General features: G+C 39.6%; 1 protein-coding gene across 3 annotated transcripts in view; it reads left to right on the top strand.

The window, feature by feature from the left end:
- MTUS1 (microtubule associated scaffold protein 1) overlaps window positions 1–18,086 on the top strand; it is a 2,531,455-nt gene that overhangs the window by 2,019,493 nt on the left and 493,876 nt on the right. The window lies entirely within an intron of this gene.

Here is an 18,086-nt window from a genome sequence, read left to right as displayed (position 1 = left end):
GGCCAGTCGGGGGTCGTATCTCTTTGTATTCAGAAGCCTGGTTAAATATAACCCAAGACAAGTGGGTGCAAACAGTTGTTACCAGAGGCTATATCATACCCTTCTCCCTTCCACCATTTGTTCCCAAAAAGATCCCACGTTCCACCCAATCACAGGGATCAGGCAACTGTGGAGATCAACAAGTTGCTCTCAAAAAGAGTCATCCAGCCTGTCCCAGCAGACCAGACAGGATCCAGAACTTACTCCAGGTTCTTTTTAGTCCCAAAACGAACCAGAAACTGGAGGCCAATATTGGACCTCAGCAGATTAAACAAATCTGTGAAAAAGAACAAGTTTCGGATGGTCACACTGCAGTCGATACTCCCATTGTTATGAAAAGACTATTGGATTTGCTCTCTGGATCTTCAAGATGCCTACTACCATATAAAAATGGACAAGGCGTCAAGGAGGTATCTGCGCTTCCAGCTGGGAGCCAGCCATTATCAGTTTCGTGCTCTGCCCTTTGGTCTCACCACAGCCCCTAGGGTGTTCACCAAATGCATGGCTGTAGTGACAGCTCACAAATGTGAGGAATTCCAGGTGTTTCCGTATTTGGATGACTGGCTCCTGACCGCCCCCACCAGGCATCTACCCCTCCAAAACAGGGACACCACCATTCAGCTTTGTGCTCAATTAGGGATCTCCATAAACTGGGAAAAATCTGCATTACTGCCCTCGCAATCTGTGATTTTTATAGGTGCAGAAATAGACACAGTGGATATGACCGTTTGTCTTCCCACCGAAAGAGCACAAAACCTCAGCGTCGTCTTCCACTTCGTAATGTCAAAGCAAAAGGGATTCTTCAACTTCTTGGAATGATGGCCTCAACCATTCTGTTAATACCTTTAGCCAGGTTGCACATGAGAATCCTTCAATGGCTCCTGTTCTCCCAGTGGTCATTCCAATATCTATTGCTGAGTCACCCTGTTCTGCTGACGGAATCATGCAAAAAGGACCTTCTTAGGTGGATAGCCCCTAACAACTTGTTCATGGGAGCTCCCTTTGTGCCTGCCCAACCCGTTGCCACTGTGACAACAGATGCCTCTCAGGTCTGGTAGAGGGGGGCATTATCTTGGGAGGACTGTCCACAGCACATGGCAAGAACACGAGGCTTATCTGCATATCAACGTTCTGGAGATGCTTCTGGCGTTGCAAACACTTCAGGACCTTCTTCCTCCAGGGACGATTGCGATACAATCGGACAACATGTCAGTTGTGTGGTATATCAACAAACAGGGCAGTACCAGATCTTACCCACTCTGTTGAGAGGCCATGCGAGTTTGGGAATAGGTGATATCTTCCCAGCGCTTTCTGGTGGCAACACACATTCTGGGGACAACCAATGTAATAGCCAACAAGCTGAGCCGGGCAATCTTACTACCTCATGAGTGGTCTCTGAAATGGGAAATAGTGGAACAGATTTTCCAAAAAGGGGACAACCTTGCTGCAACCTTTTTTCCAGTCAGTGTCGAGTGCAGCAGTTATTTTTCCCTAATTCCCCCTCGGGGGAAACACCCAGAGAAGCTCTGGTCCACGGGGCTTCTATATGCCTTTCCTCCATTCCCTCTTATCCCCAAAGTGATACCAGACAGCCAACCGACTGGGAAGCAAGTTGATCCTCATTGCTCCTTACTGGCCTCGTCAGGTCTGGTTCCCCTTCCTCGAGCCTCTTCTCCTGGATGATCCATTGGATTCTGGATCCAGTTCCAGATCTATTGACCCATATGTCGGGTTTGCTACACCCCTCTCTCCACACCCTCAAATTGACAGCTTGGCTGCTCCAGTTCCAGCTCTAGTCAGGCTTCATGATGTTTCGTCATCAGTGTCCCATATTCTTTTTATCCTCGCATAAACCCTCAACCAGAAGGCTGTATGACAGCAAATGGAAAAGGTTCTCTATTTGGGCACAGAAAATGAAAGTGGATCCTTACACCGCTCCTGTTCCTGTGATTATGGAATTCCTTTTGGAGCTTTTTCAGCAGGGATCTGCCATGGCCACCAACAAAGTACAATTGGTGGTGATCTCACATTTTTATTTAGGGTCTCCAAATGTCAACCTTATGCCTCATAAGCTATGCAAGACTTTCTTGAGAGGAGCCACTTTACTGAGACCACCATTACAAGAACCTTTGGCTTCTTGGGACTTAAATTTTGTGTTGTCCAAACTAACATCCCCTCCCTTTGAACCATCTCATTCATCTTCCTTAAAATATTTGTCTTGGAAGACTGTTTTTGGTAGCTATTACGTCAGCCAGACGGGTTTCTGAGCTACAAACCCTGTCTATTAAGCCACCTTATTTAGTCTTTCATAAAGACAGGATTTCTTTACGTACCAATCCTTCGTTTCTTCCCAAAGTTTGTTCTTTTGCCACTTTGAACCAGTCCATTGAGCTTCCAGTTTTCTTTCCCAATCATAGCAATGCAGCCGAATATCGTTTCCACCAACTGGATGTTCACAGGCAGCTACGTTCTTATTTGCAACGGACCAAAGAATTTCGGAAGTCAGACCAGTTCATTTCTTTTTCCAATTCCAGATTGGGCTTGCCAGTTTCTAAGGTGACATTGTCTAACTGGGTTTCTAGTTGCATAGCTTTCATCTACAGTTCGGAGGGCAGACCTTTACGCCACAGGATCAATGCTCACTCTTCCAGGTCTCTGTCTACCTCTGCAGCTTTTCAAGCCAGGGTACCAATTGATCATATCTGTGCAGCAGCTACGTGGGCTACCCCTCACACCTTCATTACTCATTATAAGTTGGATTTGGCTTCTAGGGGTAGAGCATCCTTTGGCTCCACGGTGCTCAGGAGTATTTTCCAATGAGTCACCCAAGAATAAGGGGCTAGGGACGCTGTCCCGTATGTAAAAATGAAGGTGAGATTGGACTACCTAACATAAAGAAGTTATGTACTCACCATAACGTTCCATGTTGGTAGTCCATCTCACCCTTCATTTTTACCAACCTGCCCTTCTGCCCCCATCCTGGAAGATCTGGAGGTAATACTTAAAATTTCTTGGTTGGCGACCCTTTAGTATTGGTTTGTTGGTTAGGGGTTTCTTTTCTGTTTCTAGCGAGCAGCAAACAAATCTGGGGATTGCACTGGTGCACCATGGGATACCTGTTTAGCCACAAGCCAACCTTTGAGCTAGAAAATCGGCCGAGTCGGAGCCGAGGATTGGCTCCGAACCCATATGTAAAAGTGAAGGGTGAGATGGACTACCAACATGGAACGTTATGGTGAGTACATAACTTCTTTATGTTAGGTAGTCCATAATTTCTTTTTATTTGCAGATGATATTTTGTACCTTATAAAACCAGAAAAGCACAGTTTAGTGCTGTGGAACATTTTGAGACCGTTTCAAGTTTTTTTTCTGGATACAAAATGAATGAAGCTAAAACAAAGGCAATAGCTGTAAACTCTGTACCCACAAATAAATTGGTTCAGCAATATCTGTATTTTTGGAGACATAAAATGGTCCTTTGGAGTATGGATTCAAAATTACTGTTATGGCAGCTAAACATATGTGGGAAGAGACTAAACAAAAAATAATACAAAATGAGAAATTGGAAACTCTGCTTTATAGTTTCATAGTTTAGTACTAGGCTATCTGCCCTGGGGCATTTGTAAGCCTAGCCATAGTGATGTGGCTTTCGCCACCCCATGAAATGGTACAAAAATGCACAGAATAGATTTAGAATACTGTGCCTCTGTCTAGTAGTGACACAATGAAGGCCCCCTTATATAATAGAATTAGTTTACTGTGCCCCTGTCTAGCAGTGACACAGATGTGACCCCTGGGGTAAACTTACGATCTCCCATCCACTCATCAAGATTTCTCTTAAAAGAGTCAGTGAGGGGCTCTGCCTAACCTGAACTGGGATCCTGTTCCAAAGCATGGGAAGCCTCTGGGTTATGAATCTATCCCTCCAGCATGTCCTATTCATACTTGTGCTGAGGTTTAAGTCTTTAGCTCTCGTGGTCCTTATGGATATGAACCAAGATATAAGCAATGAACATGTTTTAGTCCCTTTAGTTTTATACACAGGTCAGGCATATTTTTATCAGCAGAGGAAAAGTTGTGGATAGCAATTAATAGAGTTAAAGGATTTTATCTGAGAGGGGAAGTGGATAAGTTGATCCTTCCAGTAGAACAAGGATATCTGGAATTACCTGATTTGAAGGGGTATTTCAAAGCTACCCAGTTAAGGTTCCTATACATAGCACAAGCAGAAAGTTATAATTAATGAATTCACGGTGGAAAGGGATGATGACAACACAGGAAGGAAGCTCAAGAAGTAAGGAGGGACTAGGATTTTAGATGCAGATCCTAAGGAGAATAAACGTAGCCAAACAGAATACTATATTCATAAAGTTGCAGAAAGTATTCTAAGAATAAAGCAACACTGGAATGGAGAAAGGAGAATTTGCTGATGGAGATGACGGCAGTTACGGGTACAGAGAATAGTCAGTAGTAGTCTGGAATTACTGGAGAAAACTCGCAAGGGAAGCGAGGCATTGGGAGCAAGTGAAGAGGGAAAGATAACAGAATATGAAGACACCAAGAATTCATTTGGACTGTAAGTTATAGATTGCTTTCCCCTATCAGGGATTGATATGAGTATAGGCAAAGAGAAATAAATAGGGGGATCTAAGTAGAAGACCAGCACTGGTAGAGTTTTTAGTATAATCTAGAACAGAAGCTGCTGTTAAAAAATGGATAATTAGTAGGACATATAAAATATTAGCTATATGAATCAGAAGAGGTCAGAAAGGAATGGGAGAGAGAGATTGGATAAGCAGATTTGTAGGTTGCAAATGTTTGAGGTGTAATGGGGAAGAAAGAAGTAAGTGGGAACATGTTTTTTGGGAGTGTAATGAGTTGGCAGACTTTAAAAATTCCCTGTAGACTACTCTGTCAGAAATACTTGGTGAGCAAATTGGTGTAACTAAGGAAATTATTTTTTTAGCTGTGATACAGAATCAGAATTGCCTAGACATAGTGACGCCTTGTTGAGTTTAATTATGACAGCTGCCAAAAAAACAATTAGTAGGAAATGGAAATCCATCTAAACCAAATGTAATAGAAATTGAGTATTTTAATGGAGATAAATGAACTGGAAGTAGGACCTTTAGAAAAGGGTAGGAGCAAACTACATAGAAAAAATGGAAACTGTGGGAACAATGCATCCATAATAATGTTTTGAAGGCGGAACAAGTTTTAAGGGAAGGCAAGCATTGAATGAGCTATGTAATGGTTGACTGGCTGTGTATAAGATTATAAGTGATGCATATAATGCTTGTAACTGAACATTTGTCAGTATGGTTTGTATAAATACATGATTGGCTATGTCATAAGTGATAATTCAATGCATTTTTTTTGTTTAAAAATATAGAAGAAATCCTTTTATTTTGAAAAGGGAAGTACTGTATTGTACAAAGGCAAAAGCACCTGGTTCTGTTCTTTAGAAATCTCAAAAAAAAAAAAAAAATAAGGCATACCTGCAGAGAGTAGTGACTACAGGAGTGCAATCCAACTGTTAAAGCCAAATCTTCCTCAGAGGAAATATTGAAACGTTACCAAGACGAAAGTGCTCATCCTTGAATGTCTTGAGGTCTGTTTATTACTTTTTTTTTTTTTTTTTTATGTTAAAGATTTCGTGTTAACATTTGGATTGCATTGCTGAAGTTGCTACTCTCTGCAGGTGTGCTTTACTTTGAGTTTGTTTGCTGGCTCATTTTTGTTCTGTTTTGGTGTTCTTTAGCAGTCTATTTGTCATGCTTAAAAACATTTTAAGACTCTCTCATAATGCATTTGTTTGTTTTTAAAAACTTTTTGCAGGAAATTTTTATTGTTATTTTATTAATATAAATAAAATTCCATGAAAATATTAAATAATTTTAGCTACAGTCAGTCAGCATTTTCTGTATGTGAAATATGTGGAATGATCTTTGAATGTTTCTAGCTGTTAGTGTTAAAGAACCTTTTGTTTGAGAAAGGGTTAACTCTTTAAAGTAACAGTTGGAAGGAGGATGTGCATTTTGTTTGGAAGGAAGTTAACTGGTAGTTTACAGTGGTGATCTGTATTGAGGTTGTTTAACGGTCAGTTTGCAGTAACATTGTATGGGGAAGGGTGAACTATTAGTTGACGGTAATGTTTTGTTTTGGAGAGGATTTACGTGGCAGTGTAAGACTCACTGTATGTGCTGTTATGTATCACATAAGATGTAGCAACAAAACATAAAGCATGCACAGACACCTTGTCTGTAAGATTTCTTATGTGCACTTGGTTTTGCTACTCTCTATTGTGGTATGTTTGGTTTCTGGGCCTGATATGGTTGAGTCTGGGGCAGCAGAAATGATGCAAGCATTTATGAGAGGTGATTTGTTACGTCAAGGAACTAAAGACAGAGATACGACAATTCTCCTTTTTTTTTCTTCTCTTTTTCATTGTGATGTAAAGTTGTACTTGTAACTCAACAGGAAGTGTGATTAAAAATAACGTATTTTATTAAGAAAAATTTTGTATAGTTTGGTTGATGGGATATCTTGGCTGATTTAGAGTTTTTAGTGCAGAACAGTGATATGTTTTGTGACTTGTACGAGCTGTAAGGATTTTTCTGGAAGACGGCAAGATGCAAGTGGGATAAACTGATTCTTCCAGTAGAACTGGGCGGATTGGGATTACCCAATTTGAAGGGGCATTTCAGAGCTACACAGTTAAGGTCACTATACCTAGCACGAGCAGAAAATTTAATTCAAAGTGGAAAGGGATGGTGTTGAAACAGGGGAGAAAGCTCGAGAAACAAGGAGACACTGGAATTTTGGATGCAGGCCTTAAAGGAGAATAACAGTCGTACAGAATATTATATCCATAAAGTAGCAGAAAGTATTCCAAGAAGTAATCTAACACAAGAATGGAGAAAAGAGATTGTGCCCATAGGGATGACTGCAATTAGGGATATAGACAGTAGACAAGTGGGGCCTAGAATGTATTGGAGAAAACTGGCAAAGGAACCAAAGTATTGAGAGAAAATAACTAGAGAGGGAAAGGTGATAGAATGGGGAGAGGATACGAATTTATTTGGACTGCAGGTTAGAGATTGTTTTCCCTATCAAGACTTGATATCAGAGTATAGGCAAAGAGAAAGAAATAAGGGGGTCCTAAATGAAAGACCAGCACTGGTAGAGTTTTTAGTAGAATCTAGAACAGAAGCTACCATTAAAAAGGGAATAACTAGTAGAGCATATAAAATATTCCATGATGACTATAAGAATCAGTCAGAGAAATTAGAAAGGATTGGGAATGGAGATTGGATAAGCAATTCACAAAGAAACAATGGGATGATATATGTATGTCTCCCAAATATGCACAAAAATCTAGAAGATTTAGGATTTTTGCTTGGGAATGTTTACCTAGATACTTTTGTACCCAAGTAAACTCCAGAGAATTTTTCCTCTGGTAGACAGCAAATGCTTGCAGTGTGATGGGGAAGAAAGAGGTACTCGAAAACATTTTCTGGGAGTGTGGTGAGTTGATGGACTTTAAGGATTCCCTGCAGGATGCATTGTCAGAGATGCTGGGTGGGCGGATTGGTATGACGAGGGAGATGATTTTTCAGAGCTATGATACAGAATTGGAATTGCCTAGACGTGGTAAGGACTTGCTGTGTCTAATTATGATGGCTGCCAAAAAATGGCAGAATCTAAACCAACTAATAGAAGTAGTGACACTAGTAACAGAGATAAAACTGGAATTGAGATATTTAGAAAAGGGTAGATGCAAACTAACTAAAAAAATAGGAGTTGTGGGAATGAAGCATACAGGGAAGGAATAAGGTTTGAAAGAAGGCAGAACCTAAATGAGCTATGTAATGTTTGACTGAAAATAATTGGATAAATTATAAGTGATGTATAATGTCTGCAACTGTGGGAGTGTGTCTGTATGCTTTCTGGTGTAAAATGCTTGCAACTAGGATTTTTATAAATGTATGATCGCTTATGTCATAAGTGGTTTACTAAAGATGCTTCTTATTTAAAAAAAAGGGGGGGGCAGGAACTGAATAATTTATGTAATGTCGCTTATCTTATATAATGTATAGCAATATATGTGAAGTATAATGTTAGTGTTAATACAGTTTGATTGCTTTTGTGTAAATGTAAATTTGCCTGTGTTAAAACTGCTAATTCAATAAAGGTATGTTTAAAAAGAAATTCAAACTGTGAACTAGGCAGTGAAGCTTACTAGCAGCTTTACACCTCAGCAGTTTTGGCAGACTTTTGCATTCTATACAGTTTGCCAGCAAGTTCCCTTCCTAATCTTTCTACTGTGCCTTTTTAAATTACATTCTGCAAATCTATTTTATATGCAGAATGCTTCCTTGTTTGAAGACAGGCTTCCTGTGTCTTCCAGCTCATACAGAGCTGCATTTATATGAAATATGTTAGCATCATAATAGAATAATCATTGCCCCACATCTGATTATTTACTTCTTTTCCTTAGCAGATCCCTTAGAGAACTGAAATATATTAAAGCTTTTAGACCGTACAGTGCTTGTGTACATTTCATCATCCAGTGCTTTGCCCAGTCCTTTAAAGCCGTTTGATGTAGGAATGTCTGGAACAACGCACAAAATCTGTGAAAGCACTCAAAAAGTCACCAATAAAACAAACAACACATACAGGAACAACTCCATCTTATAACATACTGGACTAATGTATTAGGAAGCATTGTGTTGTATTGTTCTAAGGTTCTGGCAGGCTTTGGCGGAGTTGTTGGAATGTGTACACATTCTTTTTTCCGTGTTTGAGAATGTATATGACTCTTACAACAAACAGTTCTAAGTCAGGGAGTGTGGAGAAAATCCTTATCAGGTGTAGATTTGCTTGTGACTAATCTTTTCTTAGCTGCCCAAAAAAAAAAAAAAAAATACAGGAGGCCTTTGTAATTAACCTCATAGCTATATTTTTGTTGGTCTTTTTCAGAATGTCAGAAGATCTGCTTTCATTGGTTTTGTTAGTGATGTATGCTCTTTCTATGTAGCTATGCTACTTTCCATCAGGAGTTTTGGCAGCTTTATTTTTGGAATTTTGGGTTGATTGTATATTGTCCTTATCGAGTGACATCCAATGTGCCAAGCAGATTGCATCACAGACATCTTTGTCACTTGTCAGTCTCATGCATGTTAACACATTGGGAGAAATACTTCCTGGTTGGAGTACTGCTTTGTGATGGGTAATTCAGAGGACTTTAAAACCTAGGATTAGTGCTGTCATTTTTGAAATTATTTTACAGCAGATGCCTCAGGGTGACTGCTGAAGTATTTCATGTTCTGCTTTCTGTTAAATTGAGTGCTTTTATTAGCAAATATTTGATGTCAGGTTTTAGGAATTCTGCATGATTGTAGGACAAACATGCAATTATCTGTTCCTCCTCTTATTCCACAAGAAGAGAGTGAATGAGCCACTGCCATCACTGGTAAACCGTATCAGCTTTTAATATATAAGATGTGGTCACATTTTTTTGGAGATGTTGCTACATTTCTGACTGTTAGTCTTTACTAAGATATAAATGATTCATGTCAATTCATCAGATACAGTTTTGGAAGCGTAAAAAACAAAACTCAGAAGCAGTTTGCCAGAACTACTTTGAGCAGACGTGTGTGTGTGTGTGGTCGGGACACCCCCCCAGAATTAAATATGCCAACTCTGAGGTGGCACAACCGTGGAGAAAATGGCAATCTCCACTGTCAACCAAAGTGGTTTTGATAAACTCCATTCGATTTCTTTGAGTTTGCCGAAATTACCTTTGTGATGACATACTCCTGATACAAAGGGGATAACCTCTGTTTAAAAAGCTTGCTAATGTAAGGTACCCAAAGGACATTTTTACTTGCCTTTTTTATGGTATTTTGTGGTTATGGTCATTATTCAGATGTCTACTGGAAAGACATTGTGTCAGTGTTTTGTCTTCTTACCCAGAGGTACTATTGCATTTCTTTCAGTGTGCAGCTGCAATGTGTAGAATTTGTGTTACCATTTCCATCATCCATACAGACCTCCCCAACTTTTCTTTTCACCTGCATTATTTCTGATCAAAGCTGCCATCTTGCCTAGGTCCATTCATAAACCATGATCAATACTTGTGGAACTATCATCTCTATGCCAGGCTGCTTATATTTGCACCTTCGTTATGCTTTTTCTGCTTACCCTATTTCATACATATTGCTGCTCCTTGTTTGGCCCATCAGCTTGATGCATCTCCTCTCCAGAGCCACACAGCATGTTATAATTGACCTGACTAAATGTGACATCAAAAATCTCATCAGGGTGAATCCACAGCTATTTGGCCGTGTGAAGGGTAGAGTTTGGATCTGATCCTCTGATCCGACTTGGCCATTACTAAAGCTCATGGTAACCAAAAACTCTGGAGCTTCTCCATTACCCACAATGCACCAACCCTAAGTTACCTCAGATCTCGTTTGCCGCTTTTTTGCAAAATCCGTGGCTGACCATAGCTCTTGAGCATTTTCAGATAAGTGATATAATTATCTTCTAAATCTTAGTATTTTCTAATTTGTCTTGCATTCTATATAGTTCCTATCCCTTACATTCTCTAATGAATCTGGTTAACTTCTTTTGAAAGAGTAACACAGGCTGTAGATGTCAAGCCATGCAATGCATGTGGCATACCTTGACTTGGCCAAGATCTTTGACACTGTACCCCATGCAGAGTAAGCTCAGTGCATCAAAAATAGATCACTATGTCGTACCATGGATAAATTGGCTGAAGGACAGAACCTATATGGTACTGGTTGCAAGTGTCTTCAATGAGCATGAATGCAGCTACTGGTTTTCTGCAATGTTCCAGAGTGGTGCCAGTTTTTGTTTGGCATATACATTTCTGATCTGTAGACCACAAAATAAGACCTCTGACTTAACAAGTTTATTGATGACTGTAAACTGGGTGCTATTGTTGAATTGCCCTATGAAACCCAAGCCCTGCAACAAGAACGTAAACTTGTAAACACCCCTTATGCTAGCAGAAGGCTTAAATTAAATGATAAGAAGTACATCACTGTCTCATTTGGTAAACTATCCCTTCTCCCAGCTTACGGCATAGACAATACTCCACTCCAGAAAGTGTTTTTTGAGACCTTGGTACTTGGGTTGATAATTCCCTCTCTTCTGATCATCCCGTACAGACAGTACTCAAAAACATATATTACTTAGCATAGCTAATAGCCATTGGAATAGCGTCCATCTCCAAAGAAGGCATTGTTAGATTTTTTCAGCATTGATTTGGCCAGTTATTGAACACAATGCCTACTTTGGGATGTGCCTCAGTAGACATATCCAACAACTTGAAAGACCCCAGAGATTCCTAACTAAGATCTTCATTGCTTTTAAAAATCCTAAGCTGCCTGAAAAGACTGGAAGCACGGTCATTTTCAGTATTTGGCAGACTCCTGGGGAGGGAGCTCGGTGTCTTCCCTTCTCAGCCATTTGGGAGCCAGTGGTACTGGACCTTGTGCATTTCCACAAATTGAATAAGCCCACAAATAGCAGAACCAGAGATCTAAATATTTACCAGCATATAAGTAATACAATGTATAGAGCAACATCTGATATTTTACATCAGCTGCAGAAACTAAGTCTTCAGCCATAAGCATAAACTGATTGGTAAAGTTAACTTTGACTCCACTTCCTGTCCCATAATACATTGCTTTTATCTCTACATTTCTTTCCTGCCCTGAAAGTTCTTATGCAGTAGAAATGGCCCAGGCTGCTAGAAACCTATTTTTTTTAAGTTATATACTGGTGAGAAATTTCCATTATTTTTCTATCTAGAAGTACTGCTTTTGTTCTGTATAAGAATGTAATCAATTTCTTTGACATTTTGCTTTCTGTCTTGTGTGATCGAGTTTCTTCCCAGTTATGGCCTTAGTCATACCATGTTTGTGGAAAGCAAATTTGACGTCCTGAAAGGCAGACTGAATGCTTGATCTACTTTAGTGTCAAATGTGACACCTTTATCTTTTCATTTCATCTCAAGTGTAATGATGTAAATGCCAGAGGCAAAAGGATTAGAGAGTTATTCAGTGCCATAGAAGTTGCTGCACCACAAATGGCAGTTTTAGGACTCTTCAAAGGTTTTTTCTATCAAACCAGTCATTTGACTTGGTTTTTCTGCTTCTCCAGTTAGATTAGCTAAATGCACGTATACAAGCAAAAAGATTTTTAATTCCTTAGAGGCTTCTAATGACTTAAGGGCATGATTGCTTGTTTCATATACCCTGTCTAAAATCAAGGAGGGCCATGAAGTAAAATGCAATGGGTCAGGTTAAACTCCCTGCTGTTAGTATGGTTATGCTCCTATCATTGCAGTTGTAATGTAACTTAATGGATTAATTCTGTGGTATAGTGGATAGCATTGTTGCCTCACTGCAAGACGTTCTTTAGTTCGATGTTTGGCTGGTGTGCCTTCTGTGCAGAGTCTGCATATCCTGCCTGTGTTTGCAGGGGTTTTCTCCTGGTGCTCCCTTTCCTCCCACATTCCAAAGACATTCAGTAGGTGGATTGGATGCTCTAAATTGCTGTGTGTGTGTGTGTGTGTGTGTGTGTGTGTGTGTGTGTGTGTGTGTGTGTGTGTATGGTGTGCAAGAACAAATGTGGCAGACCTTGGCACCTGGCAGTCTGAACCTTGGCTCTAGATGATTGTCATTCTGGAAGTGACAACCTGACCCTTTGTGGAAAATGGGTTGTGGGTGGATGGATTTGTTAACTAGCTAAGCAGACTATAATCCTATCTTCCCCCTGCCTCTGCCCCTTTCCTTGTATACCTAGGAGGCACTTTCAGAGTTATCCTGCGTGTCAGCAGATGACTTTAGACCAGTGGGTACTTAAAACCATTCAGCAGGATTTATTTATTAACTCATTCAAAGACCGCACATACAGCTTGTTCCACAAACGCCACCTTATTAAGCATAACGAGAGCAGCCCATTTTGGATTTGGATTGACTTTTTTGAAGAATAAAATGCATTTACACCAAAGGATAGGATTTTTATCCCACACTTTCTAGTTTCCAGAGAGAACAACACTTGTGTTAGACCTGTCAGATCTATACATCCCCATGAACACAAGTTATTTTAGACTGGTAACTGTGAAAGCTGTTTTTATTTTAATGTATATAAAGAGAGTTTTGTGTGGCATATCTGTATTATAAGGAGACCGTCTTGGAGAAAATATCTCATGTTTTAACAGTACGCTTTTCAGTTTGCAGTTCTGCCATCTATGCAGTCTTTGCAAGATGTTAAGCTTCAGTGTTTGTACACCTGAGAAAGCAAAACATTGCCATCTCCTCCTGTCTGGATGCCAGCCTGATAATGGTAAAGATGAGAACTGCTGATTCATTGCATATAGAAAATTGATTTGCTTTTCCATCTCTGACACTGGGAGCTTTTTAAGATCATTTCAGTTAGACAACTTTTGACGAAAGTCGTACAGAGAGAAAACAAATGGATATTAAGGCAATTCTTGCAGACTTTGCTTAACAGCAAAAGATTACTGTGAAAAAGTTTTTGAGACCTGTGGAGTTCATGTCTTGAATATTTTTGGCATCTCATGAAAAGTGACATGCCAATGCATTCATTTTTGAAATGTATTTAGGCCAAAGATTTAGTGGAAGTATCCATTTTTGGTTAACAAGCATAATAAACATGTCACTGGAATGACATTACTCCCCCGCAAAGAGATTTATTAGCAACAGCATCTTCAGACTATGCCTGGAAAGCCCATTTTAGCAACCTACTAGTCAGCTAGACTCCGAGAAGGCCTTTATCTCAGGCATAAAATAAAAAGCACTCCATAGAGCTCTTATAGGTTTTTAGAGCAGCCTTTGATCAGGATGTTTGCAAATACAGTCAGTTCTACAGTTAGGGGTATGTAAACAAGTAAAGGTGAACCAGATAGTTCCAGCTGCACAGAGAGACAGTCAACATGTGAGTCATTTTTCAGTTCAACATACATCTTTCAAATGTACTTATGCCAGTTGTGCAGAATTACTTGGGAGATGCTCTCAGCAGGAAGGTGACATTAACCAAAAAGCTGCTCCTGGGTAGGGACTCCCAAAGGTAGAGATGCATGTCACACACTGCAGCAGTCTGAAGGAGATATTTTGTTTTCTCATTTTCCACATCATAACGTAAAGGACAAATGCTTTTTCTTCAAAAGAACACTGGCCATAATGTAGGTCTTTCCTGTGCTCGCTTCAGAAATGATTTCTGTAGGCGAAGACAGAGTAAGAGTAAACCTGGCATTTCCTGTATGGTTAAGATAAGCTTCATATTCTCTGCTAATGAGACTAATCACCCCCATGTGAAGCTTATACTTATTATTCTTGGCAACAGTTCACGTTATTTTTATGTTTTATATTCTTTAAAATTGGTTAGGAAATCACATCCAAAAGTGAGAAAGATGCATTATATGGACTGGATGGTAAGGTCTGAGCCCCTTTTATTCTATTTTGAGATTACTATGTTGTTATACAAGTTTTTTTTTTTTTTTTGTACTTGATTCCAGTCAAGCATAGTCTTAAGTCAAAATTCATGCATATTTCAACTGTTGAAGCTTTCCTTCTTTAAAATTATTACATTAACGTCCACTAAAGATACGTACATTTCCCATCTAGTACCTGCATTTTATGTTAGAAAATGTAACTGTCTTCATTTAAAGCTGCTTAAACTACAGAGCTAAGTATGTATTACTTTGAAAATGTACTTTTCTAACAGCTATTAGGGCTGCTAAGAGACTGTCAGAGTACTAGGCTCTTGTGTATAAACAAATTTTATTTGGCTTCCCATAATGAGTGTATCATTAAAGTGTAAGCCTATCTTCATGCCCAAAGGAGTGCCATAAGTAGTCTTAACTAGTCATACAACTGCTATCAAAATCATTGGGAACATAGTCATGCCTCTCAACTGTTTAGATTTTCGAAGAATATCCAGATTTTTGCTTTATATTTTTGGTCAGTTCCTCATAAAATTTCTGCTTTTCTGGCAAATCAGGGAGGATTGAAGTCACTAAATAACAGACATTTGAGTTTCAGACTTCACATCCCCTTAAAGATGCATGCTAACCCAAAGCCTGTTCTAACAATGTTGTAAGTTTATAGGAGCAATGTTTAAAATATGTCCCTATTTTGAGACCCTTGTCCCCATTTTTTAGGCTTTGTCAAGAATTTTTTGAGCTAAGAAGTTGAGAGTTATGAGCGTAGTGTGTACTTGTTAGATGTGCAGACAGCTAAGATATCAACCAAGGAAATCAAGATGACTGTTAACCGCGGTGCTTAGTCCTCGGTCTGCTTTCTCTAGTCCATTATTTGACTGTAAGCCTCCATTTGCGTATCGTATCCATCTGAGAAGGCACTTAACCAGACAGTGCTCTGGATCAACTGGAAAATTGGGCTAGGGTGCCTACCGGTTTCCTGGACCATATGTCTATTAATAAACTTTTGAACCCATGAGCAGTTGTTTGTATTGTGAAAGGGAAAAGTCCTGAGAGTCATTAAACAGAAAAATATCTAGTTCCTGCACTAGCTTTTGGAATGAGAGATACAATAAAACATAGCTCCTTTTACTACAGCAGCATCTTTTTTACAAATGTTTCTCTACAAGACATTTTTATAACCTGCCCACATCATCCACCATCAACATTTTCACTAAATGCTAGATATTAGCAGCACATTCCATTGAGGTAGGACTGGCAAGATTGCCACAGCTGCACTACAGGAGATGCTGTAATCGTTCCATCTCCCTATTCAGTACAGCTCGATAGTCTAATGTATAATTTGCACTAGTCCACCCTGAAGAAGATGTCACAGTTGTTAGATGAGTATCGTAACACTGCAGGAGATCTTTGGGGACAAAGGCTTCTTTTATGCATCTTCTTGCTCAACTTTTAAGTATGTATTAGTTATTAAAGGCAATAGCCTGTTGGAAACACTATTTCACTGTGGGCTATACTGCTTAAAGAACAGAGGAAACTGCTTAATGCAGGCTTCATACGACTGCTGTATCACCTTTCAGAGTTACATAAAATGTAGACATGGTGCCATTGTAAACCTGCATAAGTAGTAGGAACTAGGATGAAGAACAAGGTAAGTAGGATAAAACCCTGATGTTAGTTATTTACAGTGACCATTCTTTGATGACCTAGGATTATGGTGAGTATCTTAATTACAGCTGTATTCTGTTTTTATGGTTTCCTTGCCATTGACATTTAAAAGTCATGGTGTTTGCTCCCACCTCCAGTTGCCTGCTTTTCAGATGTCAGGTGGCAGTGTTTTTATTAGACTTGTCTTCATTATTTCAAGGCAGGTTTTTTTGTGCTTACGTGGGTGTACGCTTACAGTTTTCTCTATTACTATGGCTTTAGCATGGTTTAGCTACCTGCATCATATTTCCAGTCTTTACTTACTGTAGTTGGCCAGACATACAAGAGGCTGTTTCTGTTGCTCAGTGTTACCAGAATCTAAGAGATCTAGAATGACTGTCCAAACTGCTAGAAATTAAGTAGAATGTTACAGTGGATATGGAAGAGGACTACTGTGGCTGCATCTCCTACATTTCCTGAAGAAGACATTTTATCTCACAAGTCATAAGTCTGGCAGTTAGCTCAGTGTACTAAAGCTCTGAACTGTTAATGAGTTGCTTCCTGTGCCAAGTGTATAGTGTTTGATTCTTAACATCTGTGTGTGTGTACTGTGTCTCCTTGAACAAGTCACTTAACCAGACACTTCTTTGGGTCAATTGTAAATGTGGGCTAGGTTTCTTTATGATCTCCTGCAATGCATGTCTGTATCAGTGAACCTGTATGCGAGATTGTCTATTTGTGGCAGGAGGAGGGAAGATGCAGACCTCTTCAGAAAGCTTTCTGGACAACTGAACAGTCAGTTTAGGTGGTGACTGTTGGCAGACATCCCGTAGAATAACATATCTTTGGCTGGGAAACACTCAAGCTACGTGACCCCATGTTCAAAGGGATGTAGGGAGAAGTTTCTGTCCTCCTAAAAAAGTGTTTCTTTTTGGAAGAGTATCCCAAACTGGATATTCTCACCACAGCAGCTGCTTCAGGGACAAACCCTCCTCCAGCTCTGGCATTCCATCCTCATAATAATTGCAGAGCTATGGACCACTTCGGAAAGCATGTATTCATATCCTCCACTATTTCCCTGAGCATCCATCGCTACCTGTGCACATGTGTTTTCAAAGGGAAAATACCGGCTACAGTGTAACATATTGTTGCTTAATTTATAAAGGACATCTCCAAAGATTGATGTCCACTGCTGTTACAGGACATGCATTAGGCTGCTGGGATAGGAGGATCTGACCTTGCTGTACACCACCACTTTTAATTGCATCAGAACATTTGCAGACGATAGCTAATAAACCCTTCTGCCTTCTTTTTAAGGCATCCCTGTTGTTTGGATCCAGAACAGATAATAGCTTGAAGGGACGAGAGAAAAATTGCAAACTCTCGGCTACATAAATCAAATTATCTTCTAGTGCATTCCATTCTAGAAAGCAGAGAAGTTAAAAGAATTTCTGTCACAGGCCAAGTGAGTAGAGAAGCAATTTTCTCGCACAAATAGTTTGTTTGACATATTTCTCAATTTAGTGGTTTCAGTGAACTTGACAAAGTCTTTGCTTCCTTTTGTTCTGGTGTTTAGCTTTATAGGCTCTTAGTTAGTTTCTAGAAGTTGGACATTTTTGTCCCAAGACTGAAGGCAAAACATTCTGAAAGCAGTATCTCCAATTCTAGTAGAGTGACTTTCCAAAGTAATCATAGCAGAAATCTGAGCCTGCTTTCTGATGCGAGTAACAGATATCTGACCTCTTGTAGTGTGAAGGTGCACAAGGAGGAATGGAAGACCCCAAGACTATGGTCTAAGTCTCTCTTGCATGTCAGATTTCTGGAAATGAGGTCTGTGTTGCTTTTCCTTTCTAGCTTTGCAGGACTTACACACACTCACAGTCGTGCGTTCATTCAA

This window comes from Protopterus annectens, chromosome 2.part1, assembly GCF_019279795.1.
Source record: "Protopterus annectens isolate FY-2018-M chromosome 2.part1, PAN1.0, whole genome shotgun sequence".
Classification (NCBI taxonomy): Eukaryota; Metazoa; Chordata; order Ceratodontiformes; family Protopteridae; genus Protopterus; species Protopterus annectens.
Note: the sequence above shows the minus strand (reverse complement) of the source record. Positions and strands in the feature narration are given on the sequence as shown.